An 11,547-nucleotide genomic window follows, 5' to 3' on the forward strand; every position below is an offset into this window, starting at 1 on the left:
CAAAAAACATGTATAAAGTAAATGAAAACAAAGCAGTAAGACAATAAAGCAATGGTCATTCAAACTAACATTCAAACCTACAACTTTAATGTGATGGGTGTTCTTGTTTTGCTGAAACTAAATGATTAATGTTGGGATTATAGGAAAAAACTGTAGGTTCCCACCAGATTGAGTATTTAATCTATTTTTTAACTTTAACACAAAGACTACCAGTTCATGTACATTTATTGGACAACACTTGATTAAAGTCTTTGTTTACCAGTTCAAGACGGTCAACTTCATTCTTAACCAAAACTCTGCCAGGTGACAAGTGAGAGATCTATAAATTGTTTGATTGACCTGAAAAAAAATTTAACATTACAGCCTTATGGAAATCTTCGCTGAATACATATCTATCTACTTACTACTGAAACCCTAGACCAAAAAATTCTTCTTTGGATATTTGCTACTGTAGCGGGTATTGACTACATTACCGCTAATGAACTTTGGAAAGCTGTTACTACAAAGACAGAATCCCACACCTCTGCGTGCAGGGCAGATACGCCCCTGACCGCTACAGAGCAATAACTTTGGAGCTTGACGTGCCTGTGTGAGAAGAGCTGTGGGCCAATTAGAGGCCAATTCAGTGAATGATCGAGCCATCAAAGTGATCAAATCTATCCATTTACCAGAATCTTCTTTTAACTGTGTATAAAGTTTAAAGCAATTCCCATTGGATAGTCTCGTTTAACAGCTTTTGAAGATTTCTGTCATTTTCATTGACAGGTTTTCACTATTTCCTCCTTAAAGCACCTAAAACAATGTTTGATTTTTCTCTACTCAGCTCCCTGCGAGGAGAAAGAAGGAGAAGTCAGTTCACAGGATAGCCTGAACTGGTGATTCTTCCTAAAAGGGGGTGACCGGGGGGCAGAGAGGTGAGGAGACTGACAGGCAGAGCGAGGAGGAGACTGAGGGTCAGGGAGGCAATCCGAAGCCAGAACCCTGGAGTCTTTGCTCCCCAAGGTTCTCATAGGCCCTGTTGATGCATTCAATTCACATTGTTATAAACTTTATCAATAATTGATAGAAGTACAGATTCTATCAATTTAGCAAATAGATCATTCAGTGATTTGCTCATTTAGGAAACAGATTCTTCTGTAAACTGTTTTTCAGCAAACCAGTTTTAGATGAATTGACCTTTGGGCAGGTTGATGTGAGCCTTACTGCTTAACAGGTAAGAAATTTGGCTTTGGGGCCAGCTACGTGCATTAAGCCCTCACTCCGCTTACTGGCTGTCTACTCTTGAGCAGGGTCGTGACCTCTCAGAGCCTCAGTCTCCCCATCTACAAAAGTGGAGTAAGCAGGGGCTTCCCTCCTAGACTTGTTAGAAGAGTCAACGAGTTAACACACTCACAGCCCTCAGAGCAGCACTCACGTCACCAGTGCTCAGTGCATGTTATTACTGTCATTCTGCCCTCCCCGCCTGAGGGCCAGTCCTCCCACTTGTCTCCTCTACATGAACCCCGCACTGGACAGCCCCCGTCAGGACCACCGTCTGTGTCGTCATCTGGTCCTCCTGTGAAGATGCCTTAACACGAAAGCAAGCAGAGCCCTGAAAATGCCTGTTATAAGGTGGTCACTGCAGGATCCAGAACATGCATGTGTTAATGTTCAGATTATTATCAAAATGAAAGCATGAAATATAAACATTCCAACAGAGCACTTGCAGGCCCCTGAGACTACCGGGCACACCAGTTTGGGAAACACCGTTCTAGAAGCAATGGACCCAGACAGGAAAGACAGCAGACAAAAGAACAAGAGGGGCAGGGTTGGGGGAAGCCAAGGAGCCACAAGGATGTCACGCCACATGGCTGGCCCAGGCTGATGGGAGGAGGGGAAAAGGAATGGAATCCCACAGGGCATTCCTTGAGGAACAGGAATACTCCACTCAGCGGAGACTGTCTCCATGTGGTTTTCACAGAACTGCAGCGGATGGAGAAGACGGAGTTCTCGAACTCCTGTTGCCCAAAGTTCCTGCTCTCTTCCTACGCTGCCCAGGCCACTGTGATCAAACAAAGAATACAGCCATTATATCTAGTTCTCTGACTCCTGTGCTGAGAGTTCAGTGTCCTGACAGAAAACAAAGTCAAAAGCAATCCAAACACGTTTGCTAGGCAAACAGCAAAATAAATAGGAAGACCTCAATCAAAGATGAAAAACCAGAAGAAAAAAAACCAACATGGGATTTATGCAAATAACTGGCCCTCCAAAAATAGAGGAAAGGAACAACAGTTTGCAAAAGACTGATGCAACCAGAGGCGGAAGATAAACGAAGATATCAGAATATGATTGAGGGAGGGATGAAGAAAATAATTGAGGGGAAAAGTCGTTCTTTTGCAGAATTTAAAAATACAAAGTGATGAATAAACGATAAGCGATAAGATGTATAGGAGTATATGAGGAAGCCATTTGGTTTAAAACTAATTTGGCCTGAACTTGCATTTCCAGAAAGGCCCGATGTGCCCTGTTGAGTATTCCTTGTACATTTGCTTTAAACATTTACAATGTCTAAAAACCAAGAATGACGCCCTTAAAGATAGAGCTGTAGCTCCCCTGACATGGGCACTTCCTTAAGGATAAGCAGCTCTTCCCAGAAACTAAGGATTAATTACTGACCTGCTGTATTCATCTTGTGACCACTGATGCGGGAAGGAGCAGCGTGTGGACAGGTGAAAGGGAATGCTTTTGCAGTTTGCTGGTTGGTTTGCATCTGCTAAGTTGTAGAGCACAGAGAAGGAGGGGCTGGAGAATAAGTTGGACACGGTCATGGAAATTAGGTTTGGACTTCTTGTTCAAGATGTTCATGAACCCAGTAGATGCATCCGTCTCCTCTCCTTCCCCAGAACCTTAAAACTATACTAAATTGATTTTCATTAAGTGTATACATCGCAAAACGAAAGAGAGACAGGAATAACTAGTCGGCAGACCTGAGATGCCTGGAGTTTCAGAGCGAGAAGGAAGAGGGCAGCCTAGCAGGGCAGAGCCAGACCCCAGACCAATGACATCAGAATCTCTGGGCTCGTGCACAGGAACAGAAATTTTTTTAAAGGCCCCAGTGCACCCAGCGTGCAGCCAAGTTTGAGAACCAGTGACCTAGGACACACACTTAGGGGCTCAGCAGGGGACAAAGCTGTATGCCCAGAGGAACCCACAGGGGCTCTGAACTCACAGGCCCAGGTAGGACGGAGGGTGGGGTGAGAACGGGGCTGAAACAGGGAGAATAGTGGGAGGTCTGTGCATGGAATAGTCAACCCCCAACCCTCTGTCCAGCTCCAGGCGTGGACCGTCATGGAGCCAGGCATTTCCTTCTCAGACATCAACAAAGGAGAGCTCTTCTAAAACCAAAACCAAAATCCCTCAATGCACTGTCTGGAGAGACTCGGCAGCTTGTGTGCGTATGTCACTCTGACATTTAGGGGATCCGCGCATAAAAGCCAGCTCCCTGCCCACCCCCACAGTGGAGCCTGATGCCCACAGAGCTGTGTGACTCATTTATAATTATAAGAGGAAAACCAAGGATCACCAGGCAAATGAGAAAACCTGGCAACAGAAGGGTCAGTTCCAACCACTGGGAGGCCAAAGGGGAGGCAGGAATGGTATCAGTGAGTAAATCCCCCCCATGTTTAATTGGGTCATCTGTTTTGTCTTGTAATGCATTGACGAAGAGCGTACACCAAGCATGGGAGAAGGGTCAGCTCTGCCTTTATCTTGTTCTTTGTCTTTTGTTTATTATCTTCAATCTATGAAAGTCAGGAGGTGATCTTTTTAAACAACTCAACCACTCTGTGCTGGTTAGTTCGGCCCCATGAGTCTGCACTTTTTATAGGCCCCTGGGAGACAGTGATGCTGCAGGGCTTAGGACCGTACTCTGCGTAGCAAGGCTGTAGGTGATGCTGCAACCAGGCTGAGGCATCTGAAATAAATTCTGTGAATAACTGGAAGTCAGTGAAGCTCTGTGAACAGGGTGAGGCAGGATAAGAGGATGCTTGAGAGGACTAATCAGGGTAGCATGGCCTCTTGGGAGACACTGGAGGCACAGGGCATGTTGTAAAAACCCAGGCAAGAGACGAGGGGCTGAGTCAGGGCGGGGATGGAGGGGGATAGGATAGAGAGATGTGGCTGTGGGAGAATCACTGAACAGAGGACTGGATGCGAGGAGTGAAGGCAAGGACATCCAGCATCCAGGGGAGAAGGTGCTGGGCCTTCACCCTGGGGATGAAGAGGAGGCCCAGGCTGGGCGGCTTGAGTGTGAGGGGCCTGTGAGACCACCAATGACAGGTAATTTTGAGATAATAGAAAATACACATTGGTCTCTGCCCTGGGTTCCTGGCACAGAATTTGTAAAACCTTTGTAATTTCCAAAGTGATAAGAGTACTACGAACATCTTTTGTTCTAATATTTGGTCTTTGACCCTGGTTCCCGACACAGCATTCCTAACTCCCTTGGAATTTTCGGGGTGACAGCAGTGTCTTTTGTTCTAACGAGGTGGCTCTGAGTGGCATGCTAGATAGGGGCTGGTCACCAGGAAGACCAGGCTCTGATTAGCAGCTTGAAACTTTCAGCCCCACCCCTCATTCTCCAAAGAGGGGACAGGGTCTAGAAATGGAGTTAATGATTGAGCATGCCTATGTGAGGAAGGCTCCATAAAAATCCCAAAACTATGGGGTTCAGAGAGCTTCCAAGTGGGTGAAGACGTGGCGGTGCTGGGAGAGTGGCGTGCTCAGAGAGGGCACAGGAGCTCCACGCCCCTTCCCACTACCTTGCCCTGTGCATCTCTTCCATCTGGCTGTTCATCTGTATTCTTTATCACATCCTTTTATAATAAACTGGCAAATGGTAAGTTGACTATTATCTTGAGTCCTGTGAGCCACTCTAGCAAGCTAATGGAACCTGAGAAGGGGGTCATGGGAACCTCTGATTCCTAGCCGATGAATCAGAAGTACAGGTAACAGCCTGGACTTGCAATTGGCATCTGAAGTGGGGTGGGGTGGGGGGAGTACTCTTGTAGGACTGAGCCCTTAACCTGTGGAATCCGATGCTATCTCCGGATAGATGGTGTCAGAATTGAGTTGAATTGTAGGACACCCAGCTGGTATCTCAGAATTCCTTGGTGTGGGAAAAATCCCCAGATATCTGGTGTCAGAAGCGTTGTGTTGTGTGTGTGGCAGTAACAGTAGTGTGAGAGTAAAGGAGAGACACACAGGAGGAAAGGCTGAGTTTTTCCTACATGTTAATGCAGAGCCAGGAGCTCAGAAGAGGCGGAAATTAGCTAGGAAGTGACCCAAGGGCAGGAACCATCCATCACTCCTAGCTGTGTCAGGAGCACACCCAGGGCCTGCATCCGATGTGGGTTCCAGCTCTCAGGGACACTTTGAGGCCATTCAGGCAGCCTCCTTCCTGCACCCCAGTCTACTCTGGGGCTCCGTTCTCCAATCCTAACAGCACATTTGTAAGTCCAGGGCCTGAAGCTGACCAGAAGAGCTAGGACAATTCTGGCCCCTCCAGAGAAGGGCCTCAGGGTCCCAGAACAGACCTCATTCTCAAGGAGATGCGACCTCCGCTGTGGGCTGGGCCCAGAGTTTCACTTCACATGCCTCCCAACAAGGCTGGGGGTGAGGCAGAGAGGCAGGGAGATGGACACCCTGCCTCTGGGTAACCTCCATCTTTTCAACTCAAGAGATACTCACTGAGCATAGATAAAATTCTAAATATAGACATGGTCTCAGGATAGTCACTGAGAAACTCATGATATGTGGCACTTTAGGTTAACTTTTTACATCTAATGTTTTCAGGAAACTTTTGTTTTGTTAAATCTGTAATATGATTTGCCAGAGTATCAAAAGAGAAAATGAAAACAGCTGCATGGTTCTGTGGGGGACACTTGAGAAGGATCTCCATTGTGCGAGGCTGAGCAGCCTGAGAGAAACAATTCTGTGGGTGAGCGGTCCCCAGAGGTGGCTCATGGAAGCTCCTGTGCTCAGGTCACTGAAACAAGTCCCTGTGCCCATGGCAATGAGGCGGGAACCCTGCCCTGGGCTAAGATCTGAAGGGTTAAGGATGGGAGAAATCTGACTGATGGATAAATGGCAGCACTGCTTAATCTGTTCTTGCTGAATCTACATAACAGACATTCCCATGGTCTTAACTCTGTCAGGGGCATCCAGAGCTAAATCATCTTCAATGCCTCTTACTTGTCTAGCACGTTGCAGTTTACAAGCACTTCCACCTGTGAGAGACAGGCACCATTAGGATTACCTTCCCATTTCACAGATGAGGAAACTGAGGTTCCATAGAGTTTCATGAATAAACCCAAGGTCTGGAAGCCAGTAGGTGGCAGAGCCAGGCCTAGAACCAGGTGGTCAGCCTTTCAGACCCATGGTCTTTCCAGATCCAGGTCCCTTGGATCTGAAGTGAGGTGAATCTCCCACACTAAGACGGCTTCAGAGCTTGAGAAGCCACAGGGAGGGGGAGAGAGGCCTGTCCCACAGTGGCCTCTCACCTCCCTCACACCACCCCCAGGCAGGGGAACCAAGGCCTGTGGCTGCATCTCACAGCCTCTGAGAACCAAGGCGGCCCCTGGCCAACCACAGCCGCCTCCCCCTGCACTCAGTGCATCACGGATGGGCCTGTGCCTCCAAGGAGGCCGTTTGAGTGGAGAAGCCCCACTGGTGGGCATTGCTCCCTTCTCCTGCTTGAACCCACCTCCCTTGCAGGACTCCCGACTAACCTCAGTTTGTCGGTGACACTCACCACAAACACATCAGTTGGCCCCTTCCTGCCGGACTTCCTTTATCACAAGGTTTCCCTTGCGGGTCTTGGCTGAACGGTTCCCACCATCTCTCATCTGTCCAGTAGGGGAGGACAGACCACAACACCCAGCACCACCTTCTGCCCACCCCAGGGGCTCAGGCTACACCACTCCACCCCACAGGGCAGTGGGTGGGCTCTTCAGATTCCACACAGCCCCTGAGAATGTGCCCTTGGACATTTGAGACCCCCTCCTGATGGGGGCAGAGAGGAGAGGGAGAGCCCCAGCAGGACAGATAACTAGGAAAAGATCTCCCTGTTTATAGGGGTCAATCCTTATGCCCTGTGGACCTAAGAAAGGACGCCCCGTCAGCCTCCAGCCTGTGTGTCTGCTTCTGCTCCCTGGAGTAAGAACCTTCCCTCCTGTCTCCTGACACATGTCTGCTGACCCTTCCAGAAGCAGCTCAAATGGCCTCCCTGGGGGCCTGCCCTGTTCTGTCTCAGATGGAATTAGGTGATGTCTGTGCTGGGCTGTTACAGCACTTTAGCAAATTGTTGGTCATTTGTGACATCAACATCAACTGGCTCTGTCCTTCCGCTTCTGATGCAGGACCCAGGCCCTGTGAAGAGGTGAGACGTGGTCCAAGAGCAGGTCGGCACCTGAGAGTGGGTGTCTCACCCTAGCCCCCACCCTGCCTGTGAGGACCCTGCGTTGTCACATATGCTCTCGAACAAGACAACCACCTTTCAGCTAAAGTGCACATGGCAGCCATCACTAGTTTCCATTCAGCAGATATTTACTGAGCACGCCTGTGTCTCAGCACTGCCAGGGACTTCCCTTCCCGTCTTGGTCACCATCACTGAGCCCCGAGGTGGCTTCACAGGCAGCATGACCTCACCCAGCACCTCCTCTTCTGATGGACACTAGGCCCCGGAGGGCCCACGCCACAGAGTTCTGTGGGAAAACAAAGGTGAGCTCCTCTCTGCTAGTTGTCCCCACAGACCCTGAGCAGTCACGTGTGTGCTGTCCTTCCCCAGCTAACACCACAGCCCACCCTGTCCTGGGCGGGTGCCCCACCTCCCCAGGACTCAGGCATGACTCCATCATGGGTTGGGCCCAAAGACATCTTCCAGCGTCAGCCCTCTTGCTTTACAGTGAAGACAAAGCATACGTGTGTTTTACTACTCAAATTCAGTTATTTGCCCTCAACAACAAAAATAAGAGAAAAAAATAGCTATTTAAGTTGTGTAGCAATTATATTCTAACAGAACCACTCTCTTCAAATGCTGAAGGACTTGGAGGGAGTTTGAGATGGAAGCTGTAAATCCATGGGTTAGCCTTGGGGTCCCTTTGTCCATCTCTCTGCTCCCACCGGCCTTTCCTGGTGGGCAGTGGTGTGCTGGTAACTGCCTAACAGCTGGCTCCTCAGGAGGAACAAGCCCTGGTCTCCAGCATTCGAAAACTTCTGTGGTGTAAATACTCCCTCTAGGGCTCATTTCAAATTACCAACCTGATGACACAGAACATATGGTTGGGAAAAGATGCATGAAAGCAGCTCTCACAGCCGGTTCCAGCTGGCTCCAGCACACCACTGTCTGTGGGGGAATCCTGTCTTGTTTAAAGAAGATGGTGTGAAGGAAGATTCTCTGTTTTTCTATTTTATTGAGGTCACTTTGGTTTATAACATCATACATTTCAGGTCTACATCATTATATTTTGGCTTCTGTATAGACTGCATCATGTTCACCACCAAAAGTTAAGCTTCCATCCATCACCATACATATGTGCCCATTTACCCCTTTCACCCTCCCTCTACTCTCCTCCACTCTGGAAACCACCAATCTGCTCTCCTTATCTATGTGTTTATCTTTCACATATGAGTGAAATCATATGGTATTTGTCTTTCTCTGTCTGATTTTGCTTAGCACGATACCCTCAAGGTCCATCCATGTTGTCTCAAATGGCACGATTTTGTCTTTTTTATGGCTAAGTAGTATTCCATTGTATATATATACCGCATCTCTTTATCCATTCATCCAATTATGGCATTTAGGTTGTCTCCAAGTCTTGGCTATTGTCAGTAATGCTGCAGTGAACATAGGGGTACACAGATCTTTTGAATTGGTGTTTTCATGTTCCTTGTATAAATACACAGAAGAGGAATATCTGGATTATATGTTAGTTCTATTTTTAAGTTTTTGAAGCATCTCTTTACTGTTTTCCACAGCAGCTGCACCAGTTTGCATCCCCACCAGCAGCATATAAGGGTTTGTGAGGGAGAATCTTGTGTGTCTCAGGACCATGTTTGGTCACAAGGCTACCCCAGTGCAGTTGGCAGAGGGCTGGATGGGGTGGAGCAGAGGCCATGCCCCTGGGAAGACTGCCCTCGGTCTCCGAGGCACCTCCTCTGTGTTTCCCGCCTTCACAACAGACCCAAAGGAAACAGCAGCTGGTCACTGCCAGGAAGTAAAGGACACAGGTTTTGGCGTCATGGGAAAGGGGCCAGGGAGGCCAGGGGAGGCCCTTCCATTCTGGGCACAAGCCTAAGGAAAATTTGGGAAAAAAAATAGCAAAAGCTTCTTGTGATGTGAAACCCACTTTCTGCACCCAAAGGAAGAGACTCTGATCTGCCACATAAAGTGCATACAATTCCTCTTTATAGCAAAAGACGCAACCAAATGAGCTGGACTTCCTATAATTCACGGGGCTGAACAATCATTTCTAAAATTCAATTTGCTGCTAGAATTTGAGACTTGTTTTTTGCTGAACACTCAGTAGAGGTAAAGCACAATGTTTTCTGTCTATTTGCAAACCTATAATGCCAATTTCAAATGTGCATTACATATCATACCTCTTGAGAATGAGGTGACAAATTTGCTTTCCTTTATGGCCCATCTTAAAATACATCAAATCACAGCAGTTTTCTCTCAAGATTTTCTTCCTTTTTTTTACATTGCTGTGAATCCCTGTCTGCTGTGTTCAACACAGGACCTCCAGCACCTACAATAACATTTTTCTGGGACAGGGCTAGAAATGCCCTTGTATGGTCAGTTTGCCATCTGCAAAAGGAGTCATCATGCTTCTGGCCATACATAAAGTATTTGGAAGAGATTATTTAAATTATACATTGTCAGGAATTAAACATTCAAGTGTAACAAGTTTAATTGATGAAGGGATATTTTTCAGATGATGTAGTAACTAAAAAAAGCACATCAGTGAGAATGTACTTTTAAAAATATATTTAAATGTTGATTTCCTCTGTAGCTCCTCCATAAGGAAGCTATTTTGTCCCAAATGAAAGGGAGCCATCACCCAAGGGCTGGGAAATGCATCATGGAGGTGTCTGTGAAGAACTCAGCCAGAGAGGCCTGTCCTTGTCCAAGACGGATGCACCCACCAGGGTATGCAGGGCCCTAAATGGGGGGCCCTCTTCCTCATCATTCTCCAGCTTCTGAGCTGACTCTCAGATGGTGATGTTTGCTGTGTTGGGTTGTATTGGTTGCCATACATCTTCCCAACAGGCCCCGGGAGTGTCCAGGACTTAGAGATGGGGGGTAGCAATGATGAAGAGTGAGAGTGTGTGTGTGTGTGTGTGTGTGTAACATTTTGTGTATCCACTTATCCATTGTTTGATATTTGGGTTATTTCTACCTTTTAGCTATTATGAATAATGCTGCTATAAACATTTGTATAAAGTGAACATGTGTTTTCATTTCTCTTGGGTACCTCCTTAGAAGTGGAATCACTGGGCTATATGGTAACTTTACATTCAATCATTTGAGGATCTTCCCAGACTTCTTTCTAAAGCAGCGGCACCATTTTACATCCCACCAGCGGTGTATGAGGGCTCCAATTTGTAGATGTCTTCACAGACCTTTGTTGTTATGTGACTTTTGATTCTAGCCATCCTAGCGGGTATGAAGTGGCATCTCATTGCAGTTTCGATTTGCATTTCCCTAGTGACTAACGATGTTGAGAAACTTTTCACATGTTTATTGGCCATTTTTAAAATCTTCTTTGAAGAAATGTCTATTTAGATCCTTTGCCCATTTTTAAATTGGGTTATTTGTCTTCTTATTGTTAAGTTGTGAGAGTTCTTCATATATTCTGGATAAAAGTAACGTAGATATAGAACATGCAAATATCTTCTCCCATTCTGTGGGTTGTCTTTTCACTTTCTTAATGGTTCCTTGGAAGCACAAAAGTTTTGAATTTTTATGAGGTCCAATTTATCTACATTTTGCTTTATTGTTTGTGCTTTTGGTATCATAACTATAAGAATCCATTGCCAAATCCAAGATCATGGAAATTTACCCCTAAGTTTTCTTCTAAGAATTTGATAGTTTTGCTCTTAAATTAAGTCTATGGTCCATTTTGTGGTAATTTGTGTCTATAGTGTGAGGCAAGGGTTCAACTTCATTCTTTTGCACAAGACTGTCCTGTTGTTTCAGCACCATTTGTGGGAAAGTTTATTCCCCATTGAATGAGATTGGCAACCTTGTTGAAATTTGTTGGCCATAGATGTATGGGTTTTTTTCCTGGACTCTCAATCTATATCGTTGATCTAAATGATGTTCTTGTGTTAGTAGACACAAGTGTCTTGCTGTCTTGATTACTGTTGCTTTGTAGTAACTTTTGAAATCTGGGAGTGTGAGTTCTCCTACTTCTTCCTTTCAGGATTGTTTTGGACATTGTGTATCCCTTTCAATTCCTTATGAATTTAGAATCAGCTTGTCAATTTCTACAGGGAGGTCAGCTG

This window comes from Equus caballus, chromosome 5 (genome assembly GCF_041296265.1).
Source record: "Equus caballus isolate H_3958 breed thoroughbred chromosome 5, TB-T2T, whole genome shotgun sequence".
In the NCBI taxonomy this organism is placed as follows: domain Eukaryota; kingdom Metazoa; phylum Chordata; class Mammalia; order Perissodactyla; family Equidae; genus Equus; species Equus caballus.